The sequence below is a fragment of the Podarcis filfolensis genome (assembly GCF_964270895.1).
Source record: "Podarcis filfolensis genome assembly, chromosome: 15".
Lineage (NCBI taxonomy): Eukaryota > Metazoa > Chordata > Lepidosauria > Squamata > Lacertidae > Podarcis > Podarcis filfolensis.
The window spans coordinates 21,428,859-21,455,555 of NC_139618.1; the positions used below are offsets into that span (position 1 = coordinate 21,428,859).

At 44.3% G+C, this 26,697-nt stretch overlaps 1 protein-coding gene across 1 annotated transcript in view; it reads right to left on the reverse strand.

Moving 5' to 3' along the window:
- The window catches only part of GRAMD1B (GRAM domain containing 1B), a 208,201-nt gene that overhangs the window by 166,280 nt on the left and 15,224 nt on the right, over positions 1-26,697 (reverse strand). The window lies entirely within an intron of this gene.

The window sequence follows — 26,697 nt, forward strand, 5'->3', positions numbered from 1 at the left end:
ATATGGGAGTTGTTTAGTTTATTACTATGTTATATATTTTTGTGTTTTTGCATTGTAAAGTGCCCTGTGATCCTTGGATGAAGGGCGGTATAGCATTTTATAATAATAATAATAATAATAATAATAATAATAATAATAATAATAGCAGCTGAAATGTTCCACTGAAATCCAGACAGCAAAGTTTTCTGTAAGGACATTCTAGCTCACACTGATATCTCTTTCTACTCCCACAATTACTGTGATCGATTATGGAGGAAAATGCCAAATTCCTACAACTCCTCTTCTCTGCCTATAATATCATCAGGTCTGAAAACAAATCAGGCACAAACAGGAGGACATAGGTTAAAGTTTAAAGGAAGTCAAAGAAAAGCTCAGCTTGGTACATTGAAGCAGTGGCACTCATCCAGTGTGGCTCTAGCTACTAGGCACAGCTAGATGGCAACCTAGGGCAGTGATTTGTGAGGGACGGCATTTTTGCCACAGCAGCAAATAAGGCTCTCTTTTATCACCTTCATCTTAATTTACATGCTTCAGCTGCATCTGCAAAGATACTGATCTCTGAAGAATGCATCCCTTTTGTAGCAGACCCAGTCATCTGCTGAAATGTTACCACAGCAGCCACAGTTGCACATCCTACATCATCAACATTTCAAATGCCAAAATGCAACAACAATTTAAACAAAAATCCTGCTGTGTCAACATTCCCGCCACCCATTGTTTCATTATTCCATTCAAATATTCACTGGTGCTTCCACATTGGGTTTCTACTTTCCGCCTGGTTACCGATTTTCCAAAATGCCAAACCACAACATAACAATCCAGCCGTAAAACAAGTTCAGATTTCGACCTGACACACTGCTAAACAATTCACCAAGATAATATCAAAGAGGCACGTTTGCATATCATCTTATTTTTACTATAACCAGTTTGAATTCAAGATGCCATGGGCGTAGCCAGAGGGGCAGGGGGCAACTGCCCCCCCAATCAAGCAAAACAACAGAAACACTTAACTAACTGCCAAATCACATCGGTTCTGTGCCCTTAACAAAAGTCCTGCCCACCCAACAAAAATATTGGCACAAGATGGTGATATCATTTGAAGGATACTTGGAAAAACTTGAATGAATCTAAAGATGAAGAAACCAGAACTTTACACAGATCCTCGATGCAAAGCATGTTGCGGCCCAGAGTTTTACCTTTGTGGGATAGTCTAGCAAGTTCTGCTTCAAATGCAACAAGTATTTTATTCACCCCATGTGTAGAGGGGTGAAGAAAATAACTGTTTTCTGCATGTGTGTGTGTGTGTGTGTGAGAGAGAGAGAGAGAGAGAGAGAGAGAGAGAGAGAACGAGCCAAGGTTGAATGATGTCATTCATGCTCCTAAACATGAGAGAAACAGCCAACTTGCAAAGTGGAGACTTGCACTAAATCTGAGACTGACAAGTCTTAAGGTGAAATTGAGAGCTGTTGCTCCCAAACAAACTTGAAAATTGATGAAGGTTTTGGTGAACCACTTAACTATTTTTTTTCTGCCTTCCGTACCAACTGTAATGTGCTGTGTGGTTTCTAAATGGATTTTTACTTGATTGCTTCTTTTATTTCCTGTGTATTTGATTGTAAAACAATTAAATGCAATATCAGAAATAAAAGAAGCAATAAAATACAATTAAAATCAGTATGACTATTTAACACAGACATGCCACAGAGCCTGATGAAGCTTGCAGACCACTGGTGGTTCACACGGACCACGGTTTAGGAACCTCTGGTCCAGAAAATTTCCTTCTGCATTTCATCATGAGGAAGAAGAGCAGCCCAGCTGAAGTCTGAAGACTGGCCCAGCTAGCATAAAACAGGCAAGCAACGGTTAAAAAATAGGAATAATTTTATTTTCGGCTTCAGTTCCTGCACCAGTACTGTGCCATAGCTGTAGGCTGAGCGAGTAATTGCTGTCTTTCCCTGATTGCAGATCTACCCCCAGATGCAGTCCATCAGTTGTATACTGTATAGTGGCCTGCCAGGGCCTCCGCACACTTTCTGTTTTGGCTGATGGCCCAGAACTGCAAAATCAGAGAGGGGGAATCACCAAGCACCTGGCAGGCTGCAATGCATGGTTGGTAGACTTTATCTGGCATGGCAGGTCAAAGTTGTACAGGCCTATGAAATGCAAACTCACCTAAACTGATACATTAATGCATGGCTTGGCAAACTAAGGCCCGGGGGCCAAATCCGGCCCAATCGCCTTCTAAATCCGGCCCATGGACGGTCCGGGAATCAGTGTGTTTTTACATGAGTAGAATGTGTCCTTTTATTTAAAATGCATCTCCGGGTTATTTGTGGGCCATAGAAATTCATTCATATTTTTTTTCAAAATATAGTCTGGCGCCCCACAAGGTCTGAGGGACAGTGGACCGGCCCCCTGCTGAAAAAGTTTGCTGAGGGGGTGCAAAATAGTAATGATGGTGATAGCATAGTTGTAGTAGTAGTAATCCTATATTTATATGGGTACCTGCAGAAAAGATCCACCAAAAAGCATCTGTACCAAAAGGATTTTTTTGGTGAAAATGAGAAATATTTGGGAGGAGGGCACCAAATTTTGTCTTGGCTCAGGGCACCATATTACCAAAGTCAGTCCCTTTTCTAAGGTTAAGTAAGATAAGCAGCAACGCCATTTCAAAAATTTCAGAATATCTTTTTTGACACCGTTATTTTTCAAGAGAATTTCATTTCACCACCTCCCACGCAACAAATGTTCAAAAAAGACTTTCTTTTCTAAATTTCTAGCGAAGCCCTAAACCCGTCATTCCTATGTCACAGATTTCCCAGCTAGGTTCCTATTCAAACATCTAGCTGGTTTATTACTTAATGTAAATACTGCTTCATGGCACAGACACTATCAATAGTGCCAACATACCGAAACATCACTTTTGAAAGAACAACTTGTAGTACAACCATGACCCACACGTTAAACTCCCTAGTCCAGATTCACCAGAAATGAACAGAATACACAGAAATGTGTATTCCTTATGGGCACCTGACTGACACACACACTCAACAAACTTGAGGATGACATCCCAAATGGCACATGCTCAAAGACAGGACCCAATCCGCATCAAAGTTCAACTTCTGCACAGTCTTGCATCTTTTGTGATAACGAAAGGCAGTGCTAACCAGAGTCCTATAACACCCCATCTATACCTCTAAAGCTCAGCACCTGCATTTCATGAAAGGCTCCCTCCCTCCCCAAAAGCAAATATCTCAGCACTTACGGGGTTAAATTAACAGCCGAAAGCATAGGCAGTCTTCTGTGGCTGTCTTCATCTGGGAAGCCTCTAAAGCACAGCATTGGATTCATCCCATCCCCTTGGAGGAGAAGCTACAGGGAATAACCAAAGGGGGAGACGAACAGATAATAAACACTATCTGCAGGCGAGGGGAGTGCGGGGAGAGAGAACCGGGTGGGTGACATAAGGAAATCACCAGATTGTCGGAGGCTCTTCTTAAAAAGGAAAAGAGAAGAAAGTAATAGGTACAGGTAAAAATCTTCTGGTGGCCTTCTCACACCCACCCTTTCCTACCCCTCGACCCAAGCTCTTGATGTCAAAGCAACAGGAAGAGAGAGACCAAACCAGGCTATATAAACTCTGCAGCTAAAACTCTGCCGTTCACATTAATAAAACTGCCCCTAATCTGTCTGGAAACTGCAGCAGTTCACAGCTCACTGCGGCGTTTCAAGAGGCACAAGAGGAGACTCCGAGCAGCAGCAACTACTGTACTGCAGTAGTTCTAGCGGCGGCAGCAGCAGCAGCAGCAGCAAAAGGGGGAACCGGAAGAAAATTCGGAAGACCTCAGGCCTGCAAGAAAATATACACATGCAACAGGGCCACCAAACCGTTCAAACAGGTGTCCCTTCTTTTAAAGAGCACAGAGCACAAATAAAGTGCCTTATTTCAGAGACCGCAGTTCCCTTAACATTTGTTCTAATGTGAACATACACTGACTTAGGAGGAAGAGTTTTCTCATTGTCAGTTACTCTTTCTAAAGCTGTAAGGCTCATTCCCCGGGTATTGCAAACACAAGTCATGTGAGCTTCATGGTGAGATGGTGATAAAGATGTGAGCCCCATCCCATGCTTCATGCCACTGTACCCTGCTGTCACCGGGTTCGATTTCTGCCCTTGCCAGCCTCTGCTCACAAGTCCCTGCCTGCTTTGAGAGCCAGTGTGGTGTAGTGGTTAAGAGCGGTAGTCACGTAACCTGGGGAACCGGGTTGGCGTCTCCGCTCCTCCACATGCAGCTGCTGGGTGACCTTGGGCCAGTCACACTTCTCTGAAGTCTCTCAGCCCCACTCACCTCACAGAGTGTTTGTTGTGGGGGAGGAAGGGAAAGGAGATTGTTAGCCGCTTTGAGACTCCTGAAGGGGAGTGAAAGGCGGGATATCAAATCCAAACTCTTCTTCTTCTGCTGCTCAGGAGGCATTCAATGCCCTATCTGCCTTCAAGCCATCACTGTCACCTCCTCCAAGACACAGAGATGCCAGCACCAGCACAAACAGGCAGTCCAGCCCCAGCCCCCAGGGCAGAGTTCTCATTTGTATCCGACTTGCCATGCTAAGGAACATGGGTGGCACTGTGGGTTAAACCACAGAGCCTAGGGCTTGCCGATCAGAAGGTCGACAGTTCGAATCCCCGCGACGGGGTGAGCTCCCATTGCTCGGTCCCTGCTCCTGCCAACCTAGCAGTTCAAAAGCACGTCAAAGTGCAAGTAGATAAATAGGTACTGCTCCGGCGGGAAGGTAAACGGCATCTCCATGCGCTGCTCTGGTTCGCCAGAAGCGCCTTAGTCATGCTGGCCACATGACCCGGAAGCTGTACACCGGCTCCCTCGGCCAATAAAGTGAGATGAGCGCCACAACCCCAGAGTCGGCCACGAATGGACCTAATGGTCAGGGGTCCCTTTACCTTTACCTCCCATGCTAAAGCTGTGCTTGCCCCTCTCCTTTATAATAGGAGCCCAGGGGCATGTCACCTATTGGATCACCTGCTCATGTGCTGCCCCAGTTGTGCCAGAGATTCTTGCTAACTTTTAGGGCCTCTGTAAAGCTTTCTCGAGAGCCAAACTAACCCATGCATCTGTACAAGCAAACAGAACTCAGAGGAATACATGCATGCCTGCCTAGACATTCATATGTTTATGGGAAAACTGAACAGCCAGCCACCAGCTTCTGACAGTACCTTTTCAAATGAAGGTTCTGTGCAAATATAATCCATCAACCCATTTCTTTGACAGGAAAAAAACACACAAATCTATTCTGAGGCTAGATCCTGGAGGAATGCTTATTTCAGCGCTCTGTCTCTGTCATTTATAAGCTGCACGTGCCTAGCTAGAGTTTGATTTCCAGGCTGACTGATCAATCGCAGCCCTCATTGGTGTCAAGAAAGAGCTAGAAGAAACAAGTCTCTGGAATAAAGAGACCCCCAATTTAAGCAAGTCCTATATTTGTCAAAAAGAGCTGTAGTCAAGTTGTTACGCTGCTGGTTCCCATTCCTCAGCAAATGGGGGGGGGGATAGGGGAGGCGGTGTTGTCAAATAAGGTTCATTAGGAGGCATTTATATTCAAGTTTCACCACTTAGAGCAGGGGTCAGCAACCTTTTTCAGCCATGGGCCGGTCCACCATCCCTCAGACCATGTGGTGGGCCGGACTATATTTTGAAAAAAAGGAAAAAGGAAAAAATGAATTCCTATGCCCCACAAATAACCCAGAGATGCATTTTAAATAAAAGGACACATTCTACTCATGTAAAAACCACGCTGATTCCCAGACCGTCCATGGGCCAGATTGAGAAGGCGATTGGGCTGCATCCGGCCCACGGACCTTAGGTTGCCTACCCCTGACTTAGAGCCATGTTTCACAACATTAAAAATATATGGCTTCACAGAACTGAAAACTGCAATTTCAGATTTAGCTCTTTCCCCTGTGTAATGTTGGTCATTTCATTGTTCCATGATCTGGTCTGGTGAAACCTTGTGTTACAGAAGTTGGGTGGCACCCACGACTCTTTGCCAAATGGTAGAAAGATTCCAGGGGCTTCCAGGCGCTCACCCATGGTTTGTGCTCCTTTGGAGAATTGAAGACACAGCAGAGACGGTCATAGCTTTAAGAAATATGATTTATTCACACATTTATACCTTCAGTCTGCATGGAGGGAGTCCAGGTCTTATGGCATGGCCATCTCAAGAGAGACATGTTTCCCCACAACAGTGCAGCACCGGAGTAAAGAGCATTTCTCCCAGCTAACCTGCTCAAGATCAGGGGTTGACAAACTAAGGTCCGTGGGCCGGATCAGGCCCAATTGCCTTCAGGATCTGGCCCACGGACTGTCCATGGATTGGCATGGGGTTTCTGTTCATTCAGGCTGCGCCATTCCCCCCCCTGCACCATTCCATTTCCCCCCCTCTCCCTCACACACATCGTAGCGGTGCCTCCTCCCTCCCTCCTCCTGGCTTCTCCCCGCCCTGCCTAGAGGAGGAAGGGGGCTGGGTTGAGAGGGCTGAGCGCCATTTTAAGCAGAGCCAGCCCTTTTGCGCCACTCATCTTCCCTCCACCGCCACTGCCCTGGTGTTCCTGTGGGCCAGAGAGCGGACTGGACGAGCTCTCTCTGCCTACCCACAAGAAGAAGCAGCAGCAGCAGTGGTGGCAGCAGTGGCAGCAGCCCCTGGGAAGGTAAGCGCAGCGGCTGGGGCTGGGCCTGGGGCTGGGTGGGGAGGAGGACTACTTGGCCTCCCCTCACCTCTTCTTCCAATCCCCCCCCCCCCCGTGCCACTTCTCCAGCCCACCACATGCACAAGATGCATCTTTCCCTTTTGTTCCCCCCTTCTTCCCAGTTCACCTTGCTCTGGAGAATCTCTTTTCCTATCACCTCAAACACACACACACCCATCACCATGGCAACCTCTGTCTTCCCAGGCCGAATAATTCCTCTTAGTTGGGCCATCAACACCTTTTGTCTGTTAATGCCTGTATCCCAAGCCCTGTCTTGGAAAACAAGCTGCTTAGCCTATATTTTTTCCACTGGCCTGCAATCTTCCCTTCAATACTCCAAGTAATCAAACTCCTACTATTTATTAATTTCTAGGGTTTAGCAGGGTGTCCCCCCCCAAATGTGTAACACCTAGCTTTATAGGTTGTGGGGGGGGGGTTCAGCATGGACAGTATCATTGCATCCTTATCTGTTTCATAGAAAGAATTAGTGTATATAAATACAGAATGCCAACATGAAATGAAAATGATTTTTTTCCTGGGATTATCCTAAGCAACCTTAGCCTTCTTCAAGCCAAGCACTCACCAAGAGAAGATGGAAGATGAGTTTGTTTGTTTGTTTGTTTGTTTGTTTGTTTGTTTGTTTTAAAAGTCTTTATAGTGCAGATAATTTCAACAATGTGTTTCTACATTTCAGTTTTTTCCAAGGACATATATTATTTTCTTGCCACGCTCCCCCATAATGTATCAGCTGGACCACCTCCTACCTCCAATTAAGGGGCGCAGGTGGCGCTGTGGGTAAAACCTCAGTGCCTAGGACTTGCCGATCGTATGGTCGGCGGTTCGAATCCCCGCGGTGGGGTGAGCTCCCGTCTTTCGGTCCCAGCTCCTGCCCACCTAGCAGTTCGAAAGCACTCTTAAGTGCAAGTAGATAAATAGGTACCGCTTTATAGCGGGAAGGTAAACGGCGTTTCCGTGTGCTGCGCTGGTGCTGGCTCGCCAGCTGCAGCTTCGTCACGCTGGCCATGTGACCCAGAAGTGTCCTTGGACGGCGCCGGCTCATGGCCTCTAGAGCGAGATGAGCACGCAGCCCTAGAGTCGGACACGACTGGCCTGTACGGGCAGGGGTACCTTTACCTTTACCTCCAATTATGACTCACTTACCTTTCTACTTCTCCACTCTTAAGAAGCAGACCCTATTTGTCAACATGTCACAGGAAGATGCATATTGAGAGTGCCCCCTTATAGAACCTTTTTCTCATGAGGTCTAGCAATGAAGATGTGTGGTACTGTAAAAAAAATAAATCCTAGGAGCTGCACCCATCATTCCCACCCCACCCCCCAAATAAAAATGTTTGCTCACACAGACATCCTGCCTCTACAAGCTACTTGGGCTGTATTTGTCATGATTCCACCCAATATGACACGTACATACATCTTTTGCTGGAGCAACTCTGGAATCAAATTTATTGAGAGTTTTTGGAATTGATGGGGTGCTATTTCAGTCTGACACACTCAGAACAAAGAGATAAAGTACAGGTGTGGCAGGTTGTTTAAACTGTTTTTAATATTGTGCTTTACTTGTTGTAACCCACTCTGGGATGGGCGAAAAGCAGGTTAGCAACAGCAATGATGTGAGGTTTTATAGGGTAAAGTCAAAACTTGTAGAGTGAACCCAGCTTCATAACCTGCCTTAGGCTTCATTCATTTATTGCATTTCCTCAGTGTTTCCCTAACTGCTAATTTCTGTGTTATATTTGAGATTTCACACAACATAAAAGTGACTTCTGGGGAAAAAATGGAATATAATGCATACATACTAATGAATGCTTGTTCAGCTGCATGGTATGATACCAGAATGGAATAGAAATTGGTTGGCCTGAGCCCAACAGGACTCAAGGCTGATCTGCCAATTATAAAATTTCACAAGTGCAGCTAAAATTTTAACAAGCACGGTAACAGGGGTTCAGGAACACACGATCTAGGGACAGGATCCACAGCTTCTCTAAGCTACATGCCAAGGAAGAGCAGCCTAGATCATTCAAAACTGCCTGTTAAATTTAATTTCCCCTGTTTCACAGAATTTTGATGCTTAACTGCTCTTTTTATATTTTCGGTGTGACTTCTTAACCAGACATAAACTGGTTTTCTTGGTCAACTATATTGGACACATCCCAGAAATAACCAACAGAGGAAGTCATACAAGACCAACTACCAAACCCACAAGGCTTCTGTGAAGCCACCGGCACGTGCTGAAGATATCTCAGTCCATCTCTTCTCAATGTTTCCATGGAAACCTCATAAATTCTGCCCATAGGGAGAAGTTGGGTGCATGTGTTTGGGACTGGGGGTGGGGTGGGACAGAGATTTCCTAAGGTATGGATGGAGCAGCTCCATGGAAACCAGTCCTTACTGTCAGAGGCGGTGGAGGAAAGGAGTTTGTGTAGGCAGAAATTGAGATGCTAATTATCTTGATCTGTGAAATTAGTGCCACACAGTACTGGGGCTGGTTGTCACTCATGAAACACAGCCAGTGCTTCACAAAAAGCTTCAAAAGACCCAGTAGTACTAGATGTGCTCTGAGGGGGACAGTTAAATGATTGCTGATGATTCAAACTCCTGCAGAGGAAGGGGTGACGTTGAGCAACCTGCCAGCACACGCATCCGTAAGGCATTGATTCAATTTTTAACGATTCATGGGAGCTTGTTCAATGCAATTTGGTGGCGGGTCAATGAATCATGGGCAAAGCCACACAAAAGCAGGGGCAGAGTAAAGAAGACCCCATGTTCAGTCCTTGGCATACATATTCAACCGGCCTCCCTTCCCTTGGCCTCCACAGCCTCCAACCTTTATCAGATTCATTTAAAAGAACCCAGTCTGCCCTGATATGAAGCAAGGCACATACAGTACCTTCTCCACAAATAAATCAGCTGTTTGTTGTGTGCTTTTGTGATGCTTCTGCGACTTAATGGGCGCTAGGAATCTTTCCCCTCACTCTCTATACTGTAAATACATTAGTTTCTTTGGACATGTTGATAAGATCATAAGAAGAGCCTGTTAGATCTGGTCAACGGCCCATCTAGTCCAGCATCCTGTTCTCATAGAGGCCAGCTGAATGCCCCAATGGAAAACCCACAAGCAGGACCTGTGGTATCCAGCAGCTGCTATTCAGAAGCACTGCTGCCTCTGACCATGGAGGAAGAGTGTAGCCATCTTGGCTAGTAGCTATTAATAGTCTTTACCTCCATGAATTGGTCTAGTTGTCTTTTAAGGCCATCCACGTTTGTGGCCATAGATCCCTCCCATAGGAACAAATTTGTCCCCCCTGCGCCTGCATGCACAACCAGCCCACAAAAGCCACCAGTGGTCTTTAAGCAAACATATTATGGCAAACAATGCCCATTAAAGAAATATACCGTATTTTTCACTCCATAAGACGCACCCGACCATAAGACGCACCTAGTTTTAGAGGAGGAGTACAAGAAAAAAAATATTCTCTCCCTCTCTGTGTAGCGCCTCTCCAGCAGCACGGGAGGAGAAATGGAAGGGGCTCTGTTTCTCCTCCTGCTTTGCTGAAGGGGCGCTGCGCAGCTCTCCCTCTCTGCTTTCGCAATCCCTCTTGCTGTTCTGGCTTCTGGGATAGCTGCGCAGCCTGCATTCGCTCCATAACACACACACACATTTCCCCTTACTTTTTAGGAGGGAAAAAGTGTGTCTTATGGAGTGAAAAATACGGTATTCAGATTTAAACTAAATAAAATATTAGAAAAAGGCTCTTTTAATTTGATGATAATGATGTTTGTCTGACAAAACAAACAAACAAACAAACAAAACCAATCAAATAGCCCGGTCCTCTATCCTGCTGCATCCAGATGATTTATACTAGTTCCAAATTTCCAGTGGAGTAAATCCATCTTAGGATGGTTTCAATTCATCCCCAAATCAATCTCAACACAACTCTTCCAAAAATAGGTTGGATGAAGACAAAGCTAGTTGAGCTGCAAAGACATATTGAAACCATCATGCCCGCTGAATACGGTTTTGTGATTTGGTCTTTGTTGGACCGAGGAATAAATGTATTCCGACAATGCAAGGCAAACTGATTCAACACAGCACTACAACTGGAAACAGAAGCGCCAAGGAAGCTGTGTCGATGTGACTAGACTCAGCAATCCCTAATTGAGGTGCAAAATGTGCCAGTGACACTCACCACAGTGCATAATTCATGCTCCTGACTAACCTCAAAGGGGCAAGTTCACATTGTTACCGTTTATGTGCAGGGACCATGAATGAACTGCAGATGGACTCAGGAACAAAACATTTTATTTCGGAGCTGCCCTAGCAGCTGGGCTACGCATGTGGTAAAGGAAATGGCTGCATTCATTATTGAAAAGAAACTGTAGGTCTCCGCAGGCTTGTTTTTGGGTTAGCCTTTGTGACAAATTGCTCTGAACTGTCACTTCCTGTGGTGGCCAGACATCCACAGTGTTCTCACAGTCTGATTTCCCAGAACAGGTGTAGGCAGTTTTTTTAAGGCCGAGTGTGTGTTCCCCCACGTATTGTGGTTTCAAATTTCCACCGGGCAATACTTCCTGTCACAAGTGACAAGTTGAATTTCACTTGTTCCCCAAGGCCTTTTATTTACACACAAGCATGCATATGTACTTACGTTCCAAAAATGAGCTGGAAATCACAACGTGCCTAACAGCATCTCTATACTGGCAAAAGCACAGATAGAACCAGTTGGCTGCTGAATCTACCAGTTTGCATCCCTTAACTACACGCTGTCTCCCGTAATTAATGGTTAGCTATTTCTACTGAACATGCTATGAAATTACTGCTGCAATGTTGACTAGAGAATGCTTTGTAGAGAATGTTTAAACCCTCGTGTTAATCTTTTAACTAAAGATGCCAGGTTAAACTTAGGAACCCACACAGCCAAGGCAAGGGTTCTACCAATGAGAATCAGCTGCTTCCTCTACTCAGTTTTTTATGTACATCACAAGTACAGGGACTCATTAAAATACAGCAGCTTAAGAGGGGGAAATGTAGAATGCATTGAAATGCTAGAGCAAAGAAATTCTAGCCTCCCACCAAGTCGCAAATTGTTTAATTTTAACCCAAGAAGTTGCAAACTTAAATTTGTCTGAGTAGTCCACACCCACATGTAGCTGAATCAGTTTTCGAGGAGCAATTTGGCTTTTTCCTCTTCATACCAGTAGGTGTTCCCTTTGTGTTTTTCTGTACCTTTTCATTTGTTGATTCCATTCTACCAATTAAGTACCAACAGGGTATGAGTGCAGATAGCTGTATGCATCCTTTAAAAAATAAAATTCCTATTCAGGAAGGTTGCAAAAGCACATAGTCAGACAATTGTAAATTCGTTTTGCGCAAATCCAACAGATAAAATATGAGGGATTGTATCTATAAAGCCAGATTGGATCTATTATTGTGCCAGAAATAAACATTAGCACAGCCCAAATTTGTTCCTATTTGTTCTGTGAACCGCCCTCAGACCCCATGGTATAGGGCGGTATATAAATTCAATAAGTAAATAAAATAAAAGGAAAGGAAAGGAAAGGAAAGCAACTGTAAATTTTCAGCCAACATTTCTCAGATTCCTGCACAATATCTGGTGTTGGATTTTGAAATGCAGTTTCCTTGTACAGTTTTCTAGGCGGGTGTAAAACAAAATTAGACAAATTAATGGAGGAAAATGCTACTGATGGCTACTAGCCATGATAGCTATGCTCTGTGTCCGCATGTGGAGGCAGTAATGCTTCTGAATACCAGTTGCTGGAAACCACAGGAGAGGGAGAGGACTCTTATGGCACTGTGATAAGAGGATGTTGGACTAAATGAGCAATTGGCCTGATCCACAAGGGTCTTCTTATGTTCTTAGCAAAAAGTGACAATTGATCCAACCACTTCAAAACATTAAAAAAAAGTTCTGCAACCTCAAGTAGAGTGGTTTAGAGTCCTATTTTCCCCAGTTTATCAGATTATTCCTCTGTCAGATAAACCCACATTTACAAAAGGAAAGAGCTGAGGTTTACAACATCCTGTGGACTATGCAAATTAAATGGAAAACTGCTCACCTTCCCAGGGGAGCGGAGTTGCAGGCTGGTCACAAGCACTTCCTGTGTACAGCGAGGGGCGTGGTGATGCCGCCCGCATCATTGGGAGTCCCAGCCATGTCACGCCCCACGGCTGACCAATCTGGTCGACTGGGGGGCGTGGCTTACCTGATTTAAACATCCACGTGGTCAGGAGCTCAGTCTCCTTTTCTCATTTTCTCCTCCTGCATCAGATCCCCTGCCCTATTTTCATGCATTCACCATCTTGGCCTTACTATGTGAAATATTGCCTGTTGAGGGGGCCAGGTAGGAATTTTCCCACTTGGCAAATTGGCACGAGCCATGTGGTTTTCGACTGCCTTGTAGCAATCGTCACAACTTTGTAAGGTTTGGCAGTTAGGCATTGGTAAACCTGGTTTATGGGAGGGGAGGTTGTGGCCTTCACCTGCCCCTCCTCTTTAAGGGTATTCCGTTAAAGGGATCCAGGGTGTGGATCCTGTCCGAAGGCTGGGTATGGGCTAGGGCCATGCCATGACCCCATTGGTGACCCTGAGGGAGCTTGCAGTTGATGTACAATACAGTGGACACTCGGGTTGCGAACGTGATCCGTGTGGGATGCACATTCGCAACCCGCAGTGTTCGCAACCCGCAGTGGTGCATCTGCACACACGCGGGTTGCGATTTGGCGCTTCTGTGCATGTGCAAAGCGTGATTTAGCACTTCTGCACATGCGCGACCACAGAAACCCGGAAGTAACCCGTTCCGGTACTTCCAGGTTTTGGCAGTCCATAACCCAAAAAAACGCAACCTGAAGCGGCTGTAACCCAAGGTATGACTGTACATCAACAGGGCTCCCCCTACTGGTGGTTGACCCTTACTAGACTAACTGCATGACGGGCAGGTGTCAGATATAGTTGGTTCAGTTCCAACGCCTAAGCCAATACCGCTCACATCTGTAACCAATAAAGTTGGGGCCTTAGTTATCCCATTAACCCAAAATATTGGTGTCTGAGTGTTTCATTCTCTAAGAAATGGGGCCCCACCATGCAAATGCAAACACACAGTAAACCCTTGTGTGGATAAGCCCTGAATCCTCACAAACAGCTCATCTTCTAGGGGGGCTACTAGGAGCGCATTGGAAGATGGCCGACAATACCATCTCTCCGACCCACACGGGATAATTAAGAGGCTGTTATGGGAGTAGGCAGCCTCACTTGTTGCCCCAAGGAAATGGAGAACACTGCCCTTGCCTGCTGTGCCCATAAATCACCCCCTAATTTAAAAGAAGGGGGTCAGGGCCCTAGGCAGAATGCCCCCATGTGGACCTCGGCTCTCCTGGATGCTGTCTCTGATCGCGCACTAGCTGCAGCAATTTGGAATAATGAATTACAAAAGAAACAAATGCACATATTTCAAGTGAAGAAGGGGAGTGAAGTCTGCTAATTTAAGTGACCTCTGCGAAAGAAGACGACGGGTTGGAGAAACAGGAATATTTTACGATGAAGATACACCAAAGGCTGGGTATGTTGACAACGGGACTGAATGGGGGGGGGGGAACCTTTTTTACTTTCCTTCTATGTGATTTACAAGAACCCCTCCTCATTAGAATCGTCGGTTGAACTAACCCAAGCAGGATGATTAAGGTCTATGTGGAGATAAACTTTAACCAAAAGTATGCTTTATGGAGACCGAGAAGCAATAAGAGCTTTTGGAATGGTGCAGCAATTAATTCGGAGTCGCCATCTTGCCAAAGGATTTATAGCCTGGAGGAAGAACGGACTTGTTTTCAGACTGCATTCCTGCTGAATCTCCTCAGAGGTTTTGAGAAAGGAGGCAGATTGGTGAAGATTAATGACGCTAAGACTGTTTTGATGTATGGAAGTGATGTTATATGGAAAACGTCTGGATATGGCTACTGGATAAAAAAAATAATATCCACGCAGGATTACAAACTGTTCTAACCAGCTTGTGGAGACTATCAGAGGTCACAAAGAGAAAGGAAAAATATATGAAAATAACAACAAGAGATGTGGAAAAACAATAAGAAAGGACTGGATAGTACTGTGAACATCATAAGGTTAGATTTGTGGACATTAAAACAGCAGTAAGAAGCAAGAAGTTGATTGGATCCCCTTCGGAACTTGAAATATGGGTACCCCCAACAAAAATTTAAAATTCGGCTGTGTAATTTGGAATTTATGTAATTTGGTTTGATTTGATGTGATTGGTCGGTTAATAAAAAATTATTCTTATAGCAAACAGCTCATCTTCTTTGGTACCCATCAACAGAGCATCTGCCTAGGTCAAGCATGTCCAAAGTCTATTTCAGGGGTAAAATCCTAAGAAAAGCTCAACTTCAATACTAAAAAAAGGTCAACAACAGCTCTTTGGCTAGGTGATGCAACACCATGCCAAAGTCTCCACAATGGAGCTCTTATTACAATACCCTGCCTTTCCCTATATTTATTTATTTATGTTAAAATATTTATAAACATGTGAGCAGTCTTTGTCCCTTATAACAACATTTTTAAGGTAAAAAAAACCCCTCCCAATGATTCAAACTATCAATATAAATAACAAAAACCTTCAAACAGTAAAACCACATTGCTAAAAGTTAAAAAAATGTATCAAAATTTACAGAGGATGTCATGCTCAGTTGGAGGGGAGTCCACTTTGCAAGCTTGCTATCATTTTGTTACATTGATTGTAAGATTAGAATCATAGAATAGAATCATAGAATCATAGAGTTGGAAGAGACCACAAGGGCCATCGAGTCCAACCCCCTGCCAAGCAGGAAACACCATCAGAGCACTCCTGACATATGGTTGTCAAGCCTCTGCTTAAAGACCTCCAAAGAAGGAGACTCCACCACACTCCTTGGCAGCAAATTCCACTGTCGAACAGCTCTTACTGTCAGGAAGTTCTTCCTAATGTTTAGGTGGAATCTTCTTTCTTGTAGTTTGGAACCATTGCTCCATGTCCGCTTCTCTGGAGCAGCAGAAAACAACCTTTCTCCCTCCTCTATGTGACATCCTTTTATATATTTGAACATGGCTATCATATCACCCCTTAACCTCCTCTTCTCCAGGCTAAACATGCCCAGCTCCCTTAGCCGTTCCTCATAAGGCATCGTTTCCAGGCCTTTGACCATTTTGGTTGCCCTACTATGGACACGTTCCAGTTTGTCAGTGTCCTTCTTGAACTGTGGTGCCCAGAACTGGACACAGTACTCCAGGTGAGGTCTGACCAGAGCAGAATACAGTGGCACTATTACTTCCCTTGATCTAGATGCTATACTCCTATTGATGCAGCCCAGAATTGCATTGGCTTTTTTAGCTGCCGCGTCACACTGTTGGCTCATGTCAAGTTTGGGGTCAACCAAGACTCCTAGATCCTTTTCACATGTACTGCTCTCAAGCCAGGTGTCACCCATCTTGTATTTGTGGCTCTCATTTTTTTTGCCCAAGTGCAATACTTGACATTTCTCCCTGTTAAAATTCATCTTGTTTGTTTTGGCCCAGTTCTCTAATCTGTCAAGGTCATTTTGAAGTGTGATCCTGTCCTCTGGGGTGTTAGCCACCCCTCCCAGTTTGGTGTCATCTGCAAATTTGATCAGGATGCCCTTGAGTCCATCATCCAGGTCATTGATAAAGATGTTGAATAAGACCGGGCCCAAGACAGAACCCTGTGGCACCCCACTAGTCACTCTTCTCCAGGATGAAGAGAAACCATTGAGGAGCACCCTTTGGGTTCAGTCAGTCAGCCAGTTACAAATCCACTGAGTGGTAGCATAGTCAAGACCACATTTTACCAGCTTCTTTACAAGAATATCATGGGGCACCTTGTCAAATGCCTTGCTGAAATCAAGGTAGGCTACATCCACTGCGTTCCCTTCATCTACCAGGCTTGTAATTCTGTCAGAGGCCATTAGACTTTGTGAAGAAGTAATTTAGAAATTCATGCATTGGGGCTCTGAACCCTGATTGGGGCAAACTGATTGAATAACAAGAGGTTTCACAATTGTAAAAGTTCACCTAAAATGCACTGACATTTAAGTTGAAGCCTTGCCCGACCTCTTAAATCATCCTGCTTCCATTTTTTATTATTATTTTATGTATATTAAATTCCATCCACAGGCAGGCTGTTAACTGATGGTTGCAGTTATTACAGTTTCTATGAAATATCCTCAATCCAGGTTGAACTACTTCCTCAATCCAGGTTGAACTACTTCCTTTTTTTAAAAAAAAAACAAAACCCAAAAGTTCTTTCCTTACGTATTAAGGGCTTTAAGCAGATCCATAAATTTCAGTATCAGAGGCTTCCCTTCCACTCTTTAAATGTAAACATAGCCTATTCTTTTTTTAAAATTTAGAGACAGGCAAGACAAACACAATCAGCAAATCACAGAAGACCAGAAAGCACAGAAACACAAGAGAGAATACATAAGTATGTCAAATGACATTTTGGAAGCAGCAGTATTGAATTCTTAGTAGACTGAGCAGTTGATCCAGAAAAAAAGTTATGGTAACAAGAACAGAACCTTGAACCACTTTTCAATTAAAAAAAACAGCAGCATGAACTATGAATACGTTCATAGTAAAACTATTAACATGGATTTTCTGGGTTGCTCTGAACAAGTATCTTCATGTGATTGATGTCCAGGGAGGAAATAATATCCAAAAGAGAGATAGCGACTGAAACCTCTCAGTTTCTGGCCAGTGTGCTAATCAAAGACAGTGAGAAGTGAGGACTTCTTTCATCATATGAATCTTCCCACAACTACAAAGGACCCAAGAAAACCAAGCTTTCCCAATGTTCTCCCTATACAATGTTTCTATGCTCAAAGTGGAATCTTAAATACGTATACTTGGGGTTAAACCCTACTTAGGTCAATCCTTGGTCAGGGCTCTTCACCCAGTGTTGGAGTTAAATATTTGGAGAATCCCTCAGAGATGTTTTAGTACAGTTGGACCAAAATGGATTGTTGCCAGGCAATGGAAAAGATGACACCCTCCTCATTCCGTGTGCAGAAGCAAACCTGACAGAGGGTACCTGACCCTTAACTTCAACACTGACAATGGGGCAGCATCCTCCACTGCATCTGAGTTGGCTTAGGGGATGCAGGGCAAATCGTGCGGCACACATAGGCCTATGAACTCAGCACCCTACAGCACCTGCTGCCTGAGGCAATTGTCTCACTCTGGCTAATGGTAGGCCACCCCAGGGCTTTTGATGCCAATGTACAGTACAAGTCAGTTTGGCGTGAAACTGAAAACAATCCTTGATGAACTGAAGGTCATCTTTCAGAGTCCCAAATCTTGATTCTGTTCCTCTGCCATGCAAACATGCAAAGCCCAACTGAGCTGCGCTTTAGGAAGGCTGCAATGTGAGATACAGTGGTACCTCGGGTTACAGACGCTTTAGGTTACATACGCTTCAGGTTACAGACTCCACTAAACCAGAAACAGTACCTCGGGTTAAGAACTTTGCTTCAGGAAGAGAACAGAAGTCATGCGGCGGCGGCACGGCACGGCAGCAGCAGGAGACCCCATTAGCTAAAGTGGTACCTCAGGTTAAGAACAGTTTCAGGTTAAGAACGGACCTCCAGAACAAATTAAGTTCTTAACCCAAGGCACCACTGTACTTGTTTTTTTAAAAAGTTATATAAAAGGAAAAGGGATTATATCGCTGACAATTAGTCTCACTAGGGATAATATGATAGCCAGGCTGACTCTTATGCATAACAAAACCCTTTCTTGCAGAGTCTCTGAGCAACAGGCTCACTTTCCAACTCTAAGACCCTCCTGTCGCTTCAAAGAAGAAGGGGGAGCTTTCAAAATACTAAGGAGAAGAGGTCTCATTTCTCAGGCCGGAAAATAAGCTTGCCAAGAATAATGGCAGCTCTCTGGTCACATGGTTGCTGTGCTGGTGTTCTATTTCTAGCAAGTGGTAATTAGGAGCTTTATTAAAGTCATGCTCCTTTTAGGATTCAAGGTCACCTTTTAAAGAAATATCCCCAAACTACTATTCAGAAACCATCACGGCCGCTGGTTCCAGAGAGCAGTGCTTCACACCTTGACCACAGGATCAAGTACTGAAGATGCCCAGTACTGAGTCAGCCCACTGGTCTATACCGCCCATCGCTGTCAATTCTGTTTGATAGCAACTCCCCAGGAGTTTTCTCCAGTCCTGCTATCCAATGATCCTTTAACTGGAGATTCTGGAGATTGAGGCCTTATGGATACAAAGCATGATTCCTAACCCCTGAGCTGGACTAGGACCTTGGAGATCAGGGTTCAGATCCCTGAACTCAGCCATGAAGCCACTGTGTGACCTTGGGCCAGCCACTGTCTCTCAGCCTGGCCTACCTCACAGGGTTGTTGCAGTGATGAAATGGAAAGTAGCAAAGAAGTGTGCATGCCAACCTGAGCAGTTTGGAGGAAAAGTGGGATATAGATGTAATAATGAATAAAATTAAGCCAACAACCTCATTCCCTTAGGGATAAATAGTGGGGGCACATACCAGCAGTGGTTTGGGACAACCCCAAAAAGTGGGTGAGGTCACCTCATCGACATGCATCTGTCCACCCATAGCCCCCCTCCCATTCCCACACATCCACATACTCTTTCCCTCAGTCATGTATACATTTCATATTCCATTGTCCCAGGTTCACCTATATAACTCGCCCTTCATTACAATGCAATAACAGGACAGGATGCAATTTCATAGATTAAAACCAACAGATAAAATCTCTTGACAGGCTGCCATATATTAAAAAATGAAGAAAAGGTGCAGTTAAAACCACAACAAAAGCAGTAATAGCAATAATAATCAAAATCCAGTCAAACATTCAACGCAACCCCCCCTCCCTCCAATAAAGGCCTGCTGGAATACGTGGGTTTTCCATTAAACGCAGGAACTCATAAGTGTTGGCACCCTCTATCTTTCCCCAGAAGGGGGTGGTGTCAATTATATGCTCCCTACTTCTGCAATTGTAATTTTCACCCCAGGGTTCACCTAGGTTGGTATGGCAATTATATCTTAAGGGAAAACTTCAAGTATCTCAATGGACAAAGCTCTGATCCACCCACCATTTTGGACTGGTTTCTGCCAGCATACAGAATAATTCTTTAAAAGTCATTCATTGGTGGTATCTTACCACACTGGGTCTGACTCGTATTACAAGATCAGGCTGCTCCTGGTGCTCATGGGGCTGTGAGGAGCAGCGATCAAACTGGCATATGTGGTGGAGTTATGCTAAATTTTATAAATTTTGGAAACAAGTGACTACAGAAATCAGTGGACTTAATAGGTTTTTAAAACATTATCTTGGATCCTAAATGAAGTATTTTGTCTGTCATTGATAAAGGTAATGCAGGTATTATATGTAAACAATTAATTATATAGCTCCTGGTAGCTGCTCAATTAGTAATCACTCCGGGTTGAGGAGATGCCTTATATTATACCCTAGATAATGGGCTCATAAATGTTACATATGTTCCTTGCTGTCTCAGAGAAATTGATCTATACGATTTGTGCAGCTAGGGATGATGCTGATATTTCTGACTTGACCTCTTTTTGGAAGTTATTTATTAACTACATGACAATACAACCACATGGGTGGCAAATCCCTTTGAAATATGATTTTGTTTGGTGGCGTTTGTAAATAGACAATACATTTTCCTCTTCTTATCTTTATTGTTCAGTGTAAGAAAACCCAGTGTACTGTACTCTATTTACTGCTGATTTTTTTACTATTTGATTGTATTTTCCCAAGCTCCTTGCATTTAATTCATAATACCTTTTTGGTTGTTAATGTCTGTCCCTTTTCTCATTTGTACTGTCTGTTTTATTGTTTAATAATAAATTTATTTAAAATAAAATAAAATGAGACCAGGGATACTGATGCAGCTCACACATACTAGGATTTGTATCTGGATGCAATCCATTCGTTTATCAATGGAGCAACAAGAAGACCCAGCGTTCCTCTGCTTTTGATTCTAAACTGATTCTACTTTAGACAATATTTATTCGCAAGACACGCTGCTTTGTCATCCGCAGGGTTCACAGGTCCTGTCCTCAGAGACCTCGTCTCCAATTCTCCTGCTCCCTGGAGAATGAGGCGATGTCTCTGTGTATTGGAAGGGCACTGCCAAGTAGATCATTGCTATGGTAATTACATTTGACATTTAAATTATAACCCAGGATAATTTCATTTAGGCTTCTACAATAATAACAATCAGAAAAGAGCAAGAAAACATGCTGCTGGGAAGAATGACAAGCTGTCAGAGGCAATCTTAACCCATTGCCATTCCCAGCTGGTTTGCACCTTTAAAAAGCCTGTTGGAGAGCCTGTTGCAAAATGCACAATTTTTACTTCCCCCATTGTGCCTGCAAATAAGAAGCGTGGAGTTTGTTGCTATAGGCAGGTTTGGACAGAGCTGTGTAACTATCGGCCAGTGTGGGGTAGGGGTTAGAACATGGGTAGGCAAACTAAGGCCCAGGGGCCAGATCTGGCCCAATCGCCTTCTAAATGATTAGACTAAATCTGGCCCACAGTGGTCCGGGAATCACCGTGTTTTTACATGAGTAGAATGTGTCCTTTTATTTAAAATGCATCTCTGAGTTATTTGTGGGGCATAGGAATTCGTTCATCCCCCCCACCCCAAAACAATATAGTCCAGCCCCCCACAAGGTCTGAGGGACAGCGGACCAGCCCCCTGCTGAAAAAGTTTTCTGACCCCTGGGTTAGAGCGTCAGACTAGGACTTGGGAAACCAGAATTCGAATCCCTGCTCAGCCATGAAGTTCACAGGGGGGCTTTGGGCTAGATGCAGTCTCTTGGCCTAGCCTACCTGACAGGGTTGTCATGAGATAAAATAAGGAGGGAGAAAACAGTATGCATACAGCACCTGGACCTATTGGGAGGAAAGGTGGGAGATAAATGTGTTAATAAATCTCCCATGTAGGAGAGGACCAGATAAAAGCCACCTTCTCTCACACAGAAGCGCATGTCAACCTGTGCAGGGAGCTGTTTCTTGGTAGTGCTCTTCCATGCAGCTTCAGTATGTGCACAAAACATGAAGCCTCAGTCTGCCATCGCATGGAGAAGACACCCATGTTGCATGTTATATGTTGTGCGAATGCCTGATGATCGTCTTCCAAAGCAACGACTCTATTCCGAACTTAAAAATGGAAAGCGTAATGCTGGTGGTCAACAAAAGAGGTTTAAAGACTCTCTCAAGGCAATTTTTATGTAGTATAAACACCAACAAGTGGGAAACACTTGCCTGCGAGTGCTCCAATTGGAGAGCAGCCTTTGCCAAAGGTGTCATGGGCTTTGAAGAACTCAGGACGCAAGGGAGAAATGTGCTAAGAGGAAGGCACACTTGGCAAATCCACAGCGTGATCAACTCCCGTCCAGAAACCAATGTCCCCACTGTGGAAGGACGTGTGGATCCAGAATTGGCCTCCACAGTCACCTACGGATTCATTGTTAAAAACCGTGTTTATGGAAGACAATCTTACTCAGCTACGAGTGATCGCCAAAGAAGAAGAGAGGCTTAGAGAAGCAGGTCTCGTGAATGGTATGTGTGTGTCAAGCAGATCACGAAACCCAAGCAGATATTTCACAGAATCATAGAATTGCTGAGTTGGAAGGCACTTCAAGGGCCAACTCGTCCAATCCCCTGCAGTTTGGGCCCAATTCTTTTTCTTCCGAAGAGCACTGTTGAACATTGCAATTTTGCCTCTGTATTTGTACTTCTTATAGACTAAGGGCTCGTCCCCATATTACAATCTCATTATATTTTATTTCCCCTGGGTTCAGCAGCTTTTCTCTTTGTTCCATGGCTATGCTTTCGGAAAATCCAATCTTACCCATGGATCTCGCCAGATGTGAGGGAAATCCGAAGAGATATTTTGCTAGTGAGCTTCTGATTCAGCCAGTTAAGATTGGATTTTCCCAAGGCACAGCTGTGGGACAACAAGAAAAGCTCTTGGACCAAGGTGAATTAATCAGCACACAGTGCAATCAAAATACATCAAAATAAGGGGCAAGCAAAAGTGTGAATGAGCTGCAATAATCAAAAGCAGTCAGAGCTCTGAAATGGAAGACCTGATTTAAGGCAACAGCAGCCAAAGCTTCCACAAACACACCGTAAGAAGCAACGTGGCGCAGGCACTTTGGGACTGAAATGCACTTTGGATGACATGTGATGCAAAGTCATTAAGGCTAAGGATAAAACTTTTATCAAGTGGGCTATGTTGAATGAAGGACTATGTATAGGCTGTAAAAACTGCCTCTATGAAAAATACTCAAAGTTTGCCTTTTAGTTCACCTCAAAAAGCATATTGTAGAGTTGGAAAAGGTTATGGAAAGGGCAACCAAAGTAATCAAGCAGGTTGAGTGACCCGCCTATGTGGGAAGGCTGCAGCATTTGAGACTGTTATGTACTGAGTTGAATAGGATCCAAAATGCAGCAGTCTGATTGGTCCTAGAACAATAGGATCCAAAATGCAGCAGTCTGATTGGTCCCAGAACAATAGCATTCAGAATGCAGCAGTCTGATTGGTCCTAGAACAATGCAGCAGTATGATTGGTCTGCAGGAGCCACCCAATCCAGCTCCAGATGGAAGTGAATCCACAACCTGATTGGCCTACAGGAGAATTCCGGAATTAGCCAATCACGTGCAGCCCATTGTGTAAATAATGTATATAAAGCAGATACTTTGAGGGGACTTCCATTCCTCCTCACCACTATGAGCTGAATAAAGAGCATGAAATCCACTCTCGACTCGAGCATATTTCAGAGATGTTTAATTTAGAGAAAAGGCAAGTAAGAAGTGACATGATAGAAGTTTATAAAAGTGGATCAAGAGTTTCCCCTGCTCTCATAACACACGAACTTGTGGACATCCAATGAAGCTGAACTTTGGAAGATGCAGCACAGATATAAGAAAGGATTTCTTCATGTAAGTGCGTAGGTTAACTATGGAACTCACTCCCACAGGAAGCAATGGCGGCCACCAAGTGGGCGGTCTTTAAAAGAAGACAAATTCATTGAGTTTACGTCTGTCTACTGACTACTGACTACTAGGCACGATGGCTGTGCTCTGCCTCCAAGGTAGGAGGCAGAAATGGGACCAGCCGGTGAAAGGCAGATAATAAATAGAAAAAGAAGAAGTCTGTCATAAGAGAACATTGTTGATTATGAATTGCCCATTTTAGAAAGCAGGGGACTTGCAATTAAGAGGACAACTAAGCTTCCTTCTGTGCTCTGCCACCGATTCCCTTGGGTGGCTCTCATGAAAAAGAAAGTATAAGCTGCTCATTTGATCCGACTCAGAGGTTATGCTGTGTCTGCCTCTGACTGAAGTTGAGGTCATCCATTCATTTGGCAGTCCATGAAGAAACAACCACAAAAAGTTCAAGATCATAAAGTGTAATTATGAGAGCCGTTTTATCAAGCAGCGGGAGTTAGTTGATCAAATAAGACTAAACAAGCTACAGCGAGTGATTTTCTCTCTGCGATGTGAGCATGTCGGCTGGGAAAAAGACGATGAAAGTTCGTGTCCAATTCTCATACTGAGGGTCAGAAGGCAGCCTCTATTTATTGTTCCCCAATACAGTGGTACCTCAGGTTAAGAACATAATTCATTCTGGAGGTCTGTCCTTAACCTGAAACTGTTCTTAACCTGAGGTACCACTTTAGCTAATGGAGCCTCCCGCTGCCGCCACACCACCACTGCGCAATTTCTGTTCTTATCCTGAAGCAAAGTTCTTAACCCGAGGTACTATTTCTGGGTTAGCGGAGTCTGTAACCTGAAGCGTCTATAACCCGAGGTACCACTGTATTTTGCTCAGCTCAGACCATGGGCATAGCCAAGGGGGGAGAGGGAGGGTCAGCTGCTCCCTAAATGAATAAATTAATAAAAATCAATAAAATACATAGCTAACTGAGGGTTTGCCCCCCTCCCCACCCCAACAAAAGGTCTGCCCCCTTAACAAAAATCCTGGCTATGCCCACAGTCCCGACTCCTTGAAAACTTTGCTTGTGGCATGCCTGTGGTCAGGACCATGTTCAAATGCAAAGATCAAACCTCACAATAATAGTTTCTGCCTCCAAACACCTACACCTTATGTGGACACCCAACACGTTGCTTCTTAAAACTACTCAGAACTTTGGGGCACATGTAAGAATACTTAGCTTTTGTGGGACGCTTTCAAGTGTCCAAAATTCTTTTACAAGCATTATCTAGTGGTAATCCTTACAGCAGAGCCAATTCTGCTTCTCACTGGAGAAGCAAACAGTCCTACAGTGTTGCCAAAACCATCACCAAAACCCATCAAATTGCCAGCAACTGAGTTAGAGCCTAAATGTGACAATGACATCTTGTGGACATTCTAGGCAGTACTTTGAAATTGCACACCCACACACCCCAACCACCTTCGGTTATAAACAAGAAATGAAATTAAAAGTTTCTGCTTAACTGATCTGCTGCTACCTGCTAATTTAAACTGTAGGCTGTTCAGTCTGTGCAGTGTGTCTTAGCCACTAATTAGTGCTGAACTACTTCTCCGCAGCGCTACCTCTGAGATAGTTATCATTAGCTCCTTTCCTACTCCTGGCATTCATTTTGGCTCCAACGTTTTGTTTCAGCTTAGCAAATTTCATCCCTTGCCATCCAGCCTCTTTACACAGAGAAGCCAAAAGAAAAACAACCAAAAACTTGAAGGGGTAGGTGGAAATCATTAAATAGTGGTAATAAAGTGAAGTGTTCAGCCAAGAAAACAATTCTGGCTATGCAGACCAAACAGACCAAATTCTGGCTATGCAGACCAGTGGTGTTTTGCTGTGTTATAAGAATTTAAGATCTCAAATATATAAATTCAATGTTCATAAATGTACAAGGCAAACACATACATAAGTATATAAACCACGTGTCTGAAATAGGACAGGAGAACAAGCCAGAAACCATTTTGACTCTCCAAGTGACCACAAATATTCCTCTGCAGTTTGGATGGAAATGGGAAAACACTCCCCATTGTCTATGTGCTTACAAATCCTGCCTTAAGGGCACATTTGAGATATGAATAGGGTGAGCCTGTGACCTGGACTCAGGAATTAAGTATTTATCATCACAAAAGAATGGCCAGGATGCCCAGGTAATCCAATCAGTGACCATTAACAGGTTTCCTGCCAGACAGGAATGTATGATGTATTTCTGCTATAGACTGCCCCTTCAGTGATGTATGTACAGTGGTACCTCAGGTTAAGTACTTAATTCGTTCCGGAGGTCTGTTCTTAACCTGAAACTGTTCTTAACCTGAAACACCACTTTAGCTAATGGGGCCTCCTGCTGCCGCCGCGCCGCTGGAGAACAATTTCTGTTCTCATCCTGAAGCAAAGTTCTTAACCCGAGGTACTATTTCTGGGTTAGCGGAGTCTGTAACCTGAAGCGTATGTAACCCGAGGTACCACTGTATGATGTATTGGGGGTTGGCCTTAAGCTTGCAGGGTGGCAATTTCAAAGAGTCTATATAAGGGCTTGCACACCATTGTTCTGGGCTCTTCCTCCCTCCTGCATGTGGTGAGCTGGGGACCCTGTTGCAACAGTTTAATAAAGGCTTACTAGCTGCTTTGCTGCTCAATATTCTCTGGTTGGCCTCTGTTATTTTCTCCTACAGATAGGGAACCCACTTAAGGACTCTATACGGGCTCTTGGATATCCCATAAGGGAAAAAGAGCAGCTTTTGTTTGCAACAGTTGCTTCAGTGCCCCCACCCACTGCCTCTTTCTCCAAACCCACTGCTGCACCTGCCTCCTCCTCTGCTTTCTGCCCCTGCCTGGCATGGCCAGG